Source organism: Primulina tabacum, chromosome 11 (assembly GCF_025594145.1).
Source record: "Primulina tabacum isolate GXHZ01 chromosome 11, ASM2559414v2, whole genome shotgun sequence".
Classification (NCBI taxonomy): domain Eukaryota; kingdom Viridiplantae; phylum Streptophyta; class Magnoliopsida; order Lamiales; family Gesneriaceae; genus Primulina; species Primulina tabacum.
In genome coordinates, this window is record NC_134560.1 from 27,545,387 (window position 1) to 27,556,076 (window position 10,690).

A 10,690-nucleotide genomic window follows, 5' to 3' on the forward strand; every position below is an offset into this window, starting at 1 on the left:
GAGTATCAAAAGCTTGCATCATAATTTGAAAAAATCAAAGCAAAGCAAACTGATCCCACAGACAATAAAACCAAAACTGATAAATCAGTTGATGTATTGAGTCTAAAAAGGGAAATTGCTGAATTAAAAGCAGAAAGAGACAAAAATCAGTCATTAATCCAGAAGTTGATTATTGAAAACTCAAAACAGACTGAGCTCATTCAGTCATGGAACCAGTCATCTACTGCACTGAATGAGATGCAGAATTCACAAAAATCAGTTTCTGATAAAACTGGTTTAGGGTTCAACACTCAAGGAGAAATGTATCCAAATGATACTCAACCAAAGCTAAAAACAGACAAAGGGTAATACATTCACTTTGTCAAAACAGCAGAGGTACAAGAACAAATTGAGCCCAGTAAACTGATTGAGCAACCTATTGAGAATATGAACAAGGCTAGAAGATATGGGATTGGTTATAGTCAAAAATTCTCAACTGATTCACAAAGTCAGTCATCAAAGAGGTTTCACAAGAACTATTCGAATAGCTATTTCAATTACTATAACTGCAAGCCAGTTCAGAAGAGATATAGATTGAACTATCAGTTGAATAAAGCTAAAACACATATTGTATCATCTGTACACTACACACCAAGCACACAAAAGCCGAAAAAAACAATTTGGAATACAGCTAGTGGAAAGTCTGTTAGACTAATCCAAGTGTGGGTTCCTAAGGGACTAATCAATTCAGGACCCAAATAGATATGGGTACCAAGTTATATTATGTGTGTGATTGCAGGTAACAGGTACAAACAAGAACTCAATATGATATTTGGACAGTGGATGTTCGCGACATATGACAGGAGATGCAAGTGCGTTATCTCAACTGATCAAATACAGTGGTCCAAACATCAATTTCGGGGACAATTCCAAAGGTAGAACTGTGGGTAAGGGTAAGCTTATCCATGGTAACTTTACTTTTAAAGATGTTCTATTAGTAGAAAACCTGAAGTATAACTTGATTAGCATCAGTCAGTTATACGAAAGTGGATTCTCAGTACAATTTGACAAAAATTCATGTTCAGTCAAAACTTCAACTGATAAAATCATACTAACTGGCAAACGTTGTGGAAACACATATAAAGTAAATTGGAATGATCAAACTTATGCACCAGTTTGTTTTATTGCTTCCAAATCGTCTAAAAACTGGTTGTGGCATAAGAGACTAAATCATTTAAACTTTAAAACCATTGCCTATCTGAGTAAACATGAACTTGTAACTGGTTTGCCCAAAATAGACTTTTCAAAAGAAAAACTTTGCTCAGCATGTCAGTATGGTAAACGAGTACGATCCTCTTTTAAAAACAAGGGCTGTAAATCTTCATCCCGATGCTTAGAACTGTTGCACATGGATCTCTTTGGTCCTATACCAGTCATGAGCTTAGGGGGAATGAAATACACCTTGGTAGTCGTAGATGATTTTTCAAGATTTACTTGGGTTATTTTTCTCAAATCTAAAGACCATACTGCTTCGCAACTAATAAACCTCTTCAAAAGACTTTTAAATGAAAAATCAGTTGGAATTGATCGAATTAGATCTGATCGAGGAACTGAATTCATCAATCAAACTCTTTCAAACTTCATAGAAAATGCTGGAATTAAGCATGAGCTCTCAGCAGCCAGAACTCCTCAGCAAAATGGTGTAGCTGAGAGAAGAAATCGGACCCTTAAAGAAGCTGCTAGAACGATGCTTACTGATTCTGGTATTTCTCAAAGATTTTGGGCAGAGACAGTAAACACTGTGTGTTACACTCAGAACAGATCAATGATTAATAAAAATAATATGAAAACACCATATGAGATCTGGCATGGAAGAAAAAGTATAATTACTTATTTCAAAATATTCGGCTGCAGATGTTTTATTCTTGATAATGGTAAAAATTATTTAAAAGCGTTTGATGCTAAATCTGCAGAAGCAATATTTCTTGGATACTCATCAGTTAGCATAGGTTATAAAGTCTTCAACAAGAAAACGCTAAATGTTGAAGAATCTGCTCATGTTGATTTCGATGAAACTGAACTAACTGATAAGCCAACTGATCAAGTTGAGCTAGTTGATCGATTTACAGATATCAGTTTGGAAGATGATAACAAAAATGAAAGTCATGGCAATCAAAACATACTTCAAACACCTGAACCAAAAGTACTGGACCAATCAGATGTGCAGGAAGTTGTTGCGATGATCAATTGATAGAGCATAATGATAACATTCAAATACTAGTTGACGAAGCACCAACTGAGACTGAAAACTGTGTTCAGTTACCAACTGAAGAAATTGCTGATACAAAAAATACTGAGTACAGATGGAGAAAATCACATCCACCTGAACTGGTAATAGGAAATCCATCTGATCCAGTAAGAACTCGCAATCAAATGCTAAATTTATTTATCTATTCAGCTTTTGTTTCACAACTAGAACCGAAGAAAACTGATGAAGCTCTTGCTGATCCTAACTGGGTAAATGCAATGCAATAAGATCTAAATCAGTTCACCTATAACAACGTCTGGAACTTAGTTCCAAGACCAATTTCAAAAACTATTATAGGTACAAAATGGGTATACAGAAATAAACTGAACGACGATGGTTCAGTTGTGCGCAATAAAGCAAGACTCGTAGCACAAGGATATAGGCAAGAGGAAGGAATTGATTACGATGAAACATACGCACCAGTTGCAAGACTGGAGGCAATCAGAATATTCCTTGCCTATGCTTCATTCAAGAACTTCAAAGTCTACCAAATGGATGTAAAAAGTGCATTCCTAAATGGCCAGTTGCAAGAGGAAGTATATGTTGAAAAACCTTCAGGTTTTATCAATCACAACTTTCGTGATCATGTATATCATTTGAACAAAGCCTTATATGGTCTTAAACAAGCTCCCAGAGCTTGGTACGAAACTCTTTCAAAATTTCTAACTAATCATGATTTTTCTGTTGGAACAGTTGATAAGACCTTGTTCAAATTTGCCAAGAATGATCACATTTTAGTAGTTCAAATTTATGTTGATGATATCATATTCGGGTCAACTAATCCCAAATTATGCGAATAGTTTGCTAAGCTAATGCAGGATAAGTTTGAAATGAGTATGATGGGTGAACTGTCATTTTTTCTTGGACTGCAAGTGAAGAAACTGGAGACTGGTATTTTCATCAGTCAAACTAAATATACAAAGGAGCTGCTGAAGAAATTTGGCATGTAATCATGTTCAGTTGCAAATACTCCCATGAGCTCATCAGTAAAATTGGACACTGATCAAGGGGGAATATCAGTTGAGGCGACATTATATCGAGGTTTAATAGGTTCATTGCTGTACCTAACTGCCAGTCGTCCTGATATTGTATTTGCTGTCTGTATGTGTGCTAGATTTCAAGCAAATCCTAAGCAATCACATTTCTCAGCTGCTAAAAGAATTTTGAAATATCTTAAGGGTACACAAAATGTTGGGTTATGGTATTCTAAAGACTCTACTTTCAATTTAGTTGGATATTCGGATGCAGATTATGCAGGATGTAAGCTTGATCGTAAAAGTACAAGTAGATCTTGTCAGTTTCTAGGAGACAGACTGATCTCTTGGTTCAGCAAAAAGCAGACATCCGTAGCTACCTCAACAACTGAAGCAGAATACCTTGCTGCTGGTAGTTGTTGTGCACAACTGATTTGGATCCAGCAACAACTGAGAGATTATGGAGTAATTACAAATGAATCGCCCATATTTTGTGACAATACGAGCACAATTGCCATCACCTATAATCCAGTTCTTCACACAAGGACCCAGCATATAGATGTCAGGCACCACTTCATTAGAGATCATGCTTTGAAGAAGGACATTAGATTGGAGTATATCTCAACTGAGCAACAAGCAGCTGACATCTTCACCAAACCATTATCCGAGACTAAGTTTTCTTACTTTCGCAATATTCTTGGTTTAATTGACTTGTCTTAAAATTATTATTGATGCTGCTTTACTAATAAAATTCTTTGCAGAAAATAAGAACACAACAACAAATTGGAAATTACTTTATTAAGAATAAAATCGATTCCATCTTACAGAAAATAACTTAGAATCAACTGAATCTTGCCATTCTGTAATCCAATTATTCAACTCATAAATTCGGATTCTAGAAAATGATTCAGTTGTAGAAATCTTCTCAATCACATGCCATTCCTTCCATAGCATTGCATGTAACAGAACATTGTCATTAACCAGGTCTGTAACATGCCTGACTTCAAAACGATCAATGTATTTTCTTGTTGTTGCTGCTTGAGCACGAGAAGGAGCAGCCCCACTACTACTTATCCTCTGCAAATTATGAATTTTTAACCATGTTGACATCACTTTCGTCAAGACATATTCCTCCATCGTGTTCTTCAACTCTTCTAAATAAGGACTTAATTGTTCAGTAACTTGAATATGTGTACTGTTGCATGCATCAGAATTACTTGAATCCGACATATTGAACTGTTATTGTCTCACATTTTATCTCTCTCATCTTGTTTATAGACAGATGACATTAAATGTTGAAGAAACCAAAGAGTCTCAAGTCAACCGAAGTGTTTTTCTCATTTACCCAGGCTTCTTATTTATCAGTTGTTCATTATCAACTGATATCAGTTTGTCATTTATTACTTAATGCTTAACTGATTTCAGTTCATAGTCAACTTATATAAGTTAGTCTTTCATCAGTTCATCTGTTTAAGTTCGCAATTCATATATAACAACTGATGAAATTTATCATTTGCAGGAAAGAGAAAAACAAAATTAAGCATATATAAATACTTCATTCAACCATAAACGTTTGCACGGATTACATCATCATATTTTTCCTCTACAACAATTATCCACATTTTCAACCAAGTGGATAAAGGTGCGGTAGATGTCTTGACAAAGCTCTGAGAAACAGCTATGCGCTTAAGGATTTTCAGTTCCTTTCGAAGCATTAGCTGATAGATATGACCATCCTTAAAGATGTCCACCCACACAGCTATGTTCAAGTGCTCCCGCACTCTTTTCAACTCTACCACCAGTTCGGGAGTGGTAGCATCTCCAGTATTATACAGGAACTCAAGCTTCTGTAACTTTTCCCAGTAGTGAAGACTCTTATAGAAGACTTCATCTTCTATAACAGCCTTCCTGGTCTCCAGAGCAAATGGCGAAGCACTCGAGCTACTCGTATCTGCCATTCTTTTTGTATTGAATATTTTCACCAATATGACTGAAACTAACCATGTTACTTCTATTTATAGCCGAAAATCATGGAAGCTGAAGGGCCGTCAACGTTTCAGCAAACGATAATCTTTCTGACCTTTAAATTTATTTTTATATCTTCACTTTAATTATTCTATGCACCGATTAAGGGGGAATATCAGTTTTTAAGAGGTTAACTGAGAAGACAAATGTTAGTAAACTCTAAACTGGACACAGTCTTACAACTGATCATTCAGTTGAGAATTTCACTAATATTCTCACATAAGTTAACTTATTAATTATATTATATTCCAAACCAACTGACGTGACTGCAGTTTCATAACGTGGCCTATTTTAAACCGCTCACTTTTTTGCACACACGCTTACAGCACACATAAATATATTTTTATTCAAATTTTTTCATGGACTAACACGTGTCCCGAATTTGAACAGTCACGTACAAATGTACTATGCCCGCTTCAATTCAGTTTTCTTTCTTACGAATGCAATCAGTTCCTAAAAGCATACTAATTCCAGAGCTTATCTTTTACGAATATCATATCTTTTTATCGAAATGGCGAGTCAAATCCCAGCTCACGTGTTGAACGCTATGGCCATTGATTTTGACTCAATTTTATCAGTTCAAGAAGCTGAAATTAAGAACGTCTTTCTGAAAATTGAATCTGCTGGTCTCAGGATGTTTTTTGGACAATCTTCGCAGGAGATATACCCCAAGGAAGTAAATGAATTCTATCTGAAGGGGTTTGTCACTACTGATGGAAGTATCTCTGTAACTGTCAATGATCAGCTGTTGATCCTATCTGAAGAGGCCTTCGGAGAAATTTTCTCTTTGCCAACTGATGGGTACGTCAACTTCTCTGAAGTCAAAACATCTGACATTGAGGAAATGCAATCTTTACTGTTTGCTGATGGGCGGAAAATCAAAGTTTCCGATCCAAAGAAAGAGCAGAAATCAGAAATTCAGTTACTAGCCGACATTGTGGCGAAGTGCATATTGGCTAAGGCAGGCTCTTATGCTGCCCTTACTCTTGAAAAATTCCAAGTGATGACCATCATCATGGGAGAGAAGAAAGCTAACTGGAGGCATATTATTTTCAATATTCTGAAAAATATGCTTCAATCTACCAAACAATCAAGAGGCTTTGCTATTCCAATCATGTTATCTTCTGAAACTAAAGGGATTGGTAGCTGACAATGCTGGAAATCATCAAAGTTCAAGGTATTCACTGTCAAGAACATCTTGCCGCCAAAGACCAAACTGGACATTTCTCCCAAACAGTTTTTGAAGATCAAAAAGGAGATTGGGACGCAACCACCTGCTCCAACACCAGTCAAGAAGGCCAAAACTTTGGCCCAACTGAAGACTGCAAAACGAAAACTGATTGTCAGTGAATCAGATTCGGAGAAAACTCCTTCTCCTAAGCTTGTCAAGAGACCGAGGACGCGAAGAACTAAACAAATAACAACGGTGGAATTCATTCCAACTGAGAGATTGACTCAATCACCTGCCCAACAGCCTATACAGGCTATCCCTTTGCAGGTTGTTCCACCTGATGATTCAGTTACAGAAGAAAAGGCACCCACTAAAGTAAGAGCTCCCTTGACTCATGTAAATCACCCTACCATTTTGCCTCCGGCCAGATCTAAAGGCATTATATTAAGGGAACAAGTGGACACCACTCACTCTGGTTTGGATATTCCTCACATTCTCACTACTGAAAAAGGAAAGGGCATGCTAGTTGAAGAGCCAAGACCATCTAATGCTATTCAAACTCACATTGACCTGGTTTGGGAACAGGTAAATGCATTTGCCACATCGAAACTAAAATCTTTTGATAGTTGGAAGAGTTTTAGGACTGAGATTTTTGCCAAAGAGCTGAAGCACAAATCCCAACTGAAAAATTTTATTAAACTTGAAGCGATTGTGTTGAATATAGTCAAAGCTGCTACTATTGCCCAGGCATTGGAGAGGAAAAAATATTTCTTTGATCAAATTCGAGCCAAAAAGCTGACTAGAATGGTTGAAAAGCTGAAATCCAACTACAATCCCATAGGTCCAACTGCATATCATGATAGAGTTGTGTTCACCCAACTAGACTCAGATCTTAGTGGCCTACAAAGGGAAATCAGATTTTGGGAACTGGATCAGGAGTTAGTTCTTCCTGAGGAAGCCTCTGAAGAAGAAGAAGAAGAAGAACTCTCCTCTCGGCAGAAAGAGCCATCCTCAGAACAGACTATTGTTACAACTGAAGAAACAGTTCAGGATGTGCAACAATCATCTGCTGATAAACACATGTATTCCGAGGCTGAATTAACTTTTGCCAATATTGATGAAATCATTCAAACAGTAGCCCTGGAAACTCAGCTATAAGCAATAAATTCTGAATCAGTTGCTCCTTCAACTGAGAAACCAGAACAAGAGGTTAAGATATCATCTGAAGAACCAGTTGAGCCTCTTGTTGCTGAAGAATTAATTCAGCAAGAAATATCAGCTGAGACTGAAAAACAAACTGAAGTGCCCATCCAAACCTCAGAAAAAGAACTAACTGAAACAGGAGGAAACTCAATTAATCGTGAAAATTTTCCAACTGAAGAGCAAGCCCCAGATTTGGTGCAAGAACAACAAGAGGCACAAATTTTTGTAGTTACAACTCAGACCGCAGAAGAAGTCATTGAATCAGAAGTCCCTGATCTTACAACTGCTGAAACTGAAGTTCAGAACAGGATTCTAGTAATTTCTGATCAAGCCTCTAAAGATCAAACACAGGGAACATCTGATCAATCACCTCATCTTCAATCCACAGAAATGGATCTTGTACTTGAAGAAATCCAGAATATGTAGCACAATATGCAGCAGATGATTACTAAAATCAAGAAAATTCAATCCACACAATTGTCTCATACTTGTCCTTGAAGAAATCCACTGGCCATATGATTGACCATAGCATGATCTAGACATCATGAGGTATTGTGTGAACCATGGCTAAGGGCTGGAAGCCAACCAAGATCCACCCAACCACTCAAATTTCGAAACTCACTCACACAAAATCGAAAAGAAAGAAATTGAGGGACTTGTCTTGCTCGTTTTAAAAACCGATGTGATCATGAACCAAACCATGAAAGGTCATCTTGGTCACGTCCAAGACATGCTAAGGGAGGGTTCTAACCATGGCTACAGCCCCTAGGACAGCCATTGTTGAAAACCAGACTCTAATTCTGGAGTTTGACAAACTGATCAACCAACTGATACGCGCGATTATATTCAGCAACTGGACTTAACAACTGAAATCAGCTAATCTAATAAAGAAAGCTGATCAGTTGGAAACCGATCAGTTGATACATTCAGCCGTATGCTTTTAAACTGATCAACCAACTGATACGCGCGATTATATTAGCAACTGGACTTAACAACTGAAATCAGCATATCTAATAAAGAAAACTGATCAGTTGGAAACCGATCAGTTGATACATTCAGCCGTATGCTTTTAAGCTAAGCATCCTTCAACTGAACATGTCTCGGAAAAGAACACTCAACCGACAAAGATACATAGAAGACTGCAACTGAATATGAAACGCCGCACTTCAATCAATACAGCTTAGAACAACGCATTTCGGCTAAAGCAGTTAAGACGCCGCATTACAATAAATGAAACAAACAATGCCCAAGAAATAATGAAGTGGCAATCAACGGATACAAAGATTCAAATATATCTCAAGTTACCGTTGGAAGGGAAGCTTATAAATATGACTGAAGAACAGCTAATAAAAAAAGAAGATCATTCCATTCAAAGCTTGCTGTTATTCTGCCAAAATCTTAGCTCACTCTTACTTGATTTATTCGTAGCAGTCAAGGCTAAAATTTGAGCTCACTAGCACTTTGAAATAATCGTTAAATTCGATAGTGCTAAGATCAGTTACGCACTAAGAACATTTTGTAATACTAAGAGTTTCAGCTTTTGGCAGTGATAAGTCCAAACTGAAGTGGGTCAGTACAAATCTTGTATTCGATCAAAGTCTTTTAGTGGAAATCGTATCCTTGAGATAGAAGGGGTGACGTAGGAGTAATTGAAATCTCCGAACACCCAGAAACAATCCTTGTGTATTTTATTTTCGTATTCTATCTTTCAGTCAGTTACTTTCCGGAACTACTTTAGTTTAACTGGTTGTCATTGACCAACAAGATTCCGAGAATCAGTTTTTTACCAAACTGAACTCAAAATTCAAAAAGATCAGTTTTAATTGTGAGTGTTTATTCAACCCCTCCTTCTAAACAATCTTGATACGTGAATCGATCCTATCAGCCATGGTTCGAACACACACCTTAGACAACAACCATGAAAATCGAGACTCAAAAATCTGCACTATGGAGAGTTGCTGTCAAAAATGGTTTTGTTGGGGTGCATGGACTGCAACCAATGGACCAACACCTTCCTAACACATCCTAGTACATGCATAGATGCAGCCTTGAGTGCCTGGAATCGAGCCAACCTCCTGAAACCACAAAACAACCAAACCCGTGAAGCACAAGGAAGAACCGAAAAAAAATCTGTGCAAGTTTTCGAAAGTTTCTGTCAAAGATTTCGGTTTTTGCTATTAAAATCATGAACATGTGATGTTTTAAAATATTTATATGACTTGATTGAAGAGCAAAGAAAACATATATACTTGCCTGGAAATTTGTTTGAAAAGAAAACAAACTATACGACGACACGGCGCGGCGGAGACGGAGTTCCTTTCTTTCTTGTTTTCTCTCTTGTTTTTCCTAGTGCAACTCACGATTTTTAGCAGCTGATTATCTCTGAATTTCGATTGAGAGTGAGGGAGAATGATGTTAGGGAATGAAGGGAAGGTTACTAGGAAATAAAGGAGTCAAAAATGCTTTGGAGGGAAGTTTCAATTGAGGACATGGAATGACAAAGGGAATGATTCTTTTTCCTTCTATGTTGCTCGAGAATTGGGGGATTGCTGGGCTAGATTAGGTGCATAATAGTGCTAAAATCTCTAACTATTGGTGATTTAAATGTGAGTGAAATAATATACTATGAAGGGTTATGGAAGGATAGATAAAATGGAAAGTTGTCAACATACATGCATTGACTCTAAGGGCCGAAATTTACTAGGATTTATAAGGTAGAAATATTGTTTTAAATTTTGTATTTTAAGTCCTTAAAGTTTTTAAAACACCCATAATGTATTTTAGTGAATTAATAATTTAATTTAGGATAGTAATTTTCTTGCATGCATGGCTAATTCTTAAATTAAATTTACTAACATGTTAGGGTAATATTTTCTTGAATAAAATAGGCTTAGATTAATTTATCACAATTGGTTGCACATTTTAATTTAGGCTTTTAATTATGTATTGGACATAAAAGAACTTATTTACTAACTTAACTCCAATTAATTAAATAAATCCTTAAACATTATTTTACATTAAAATAAATTA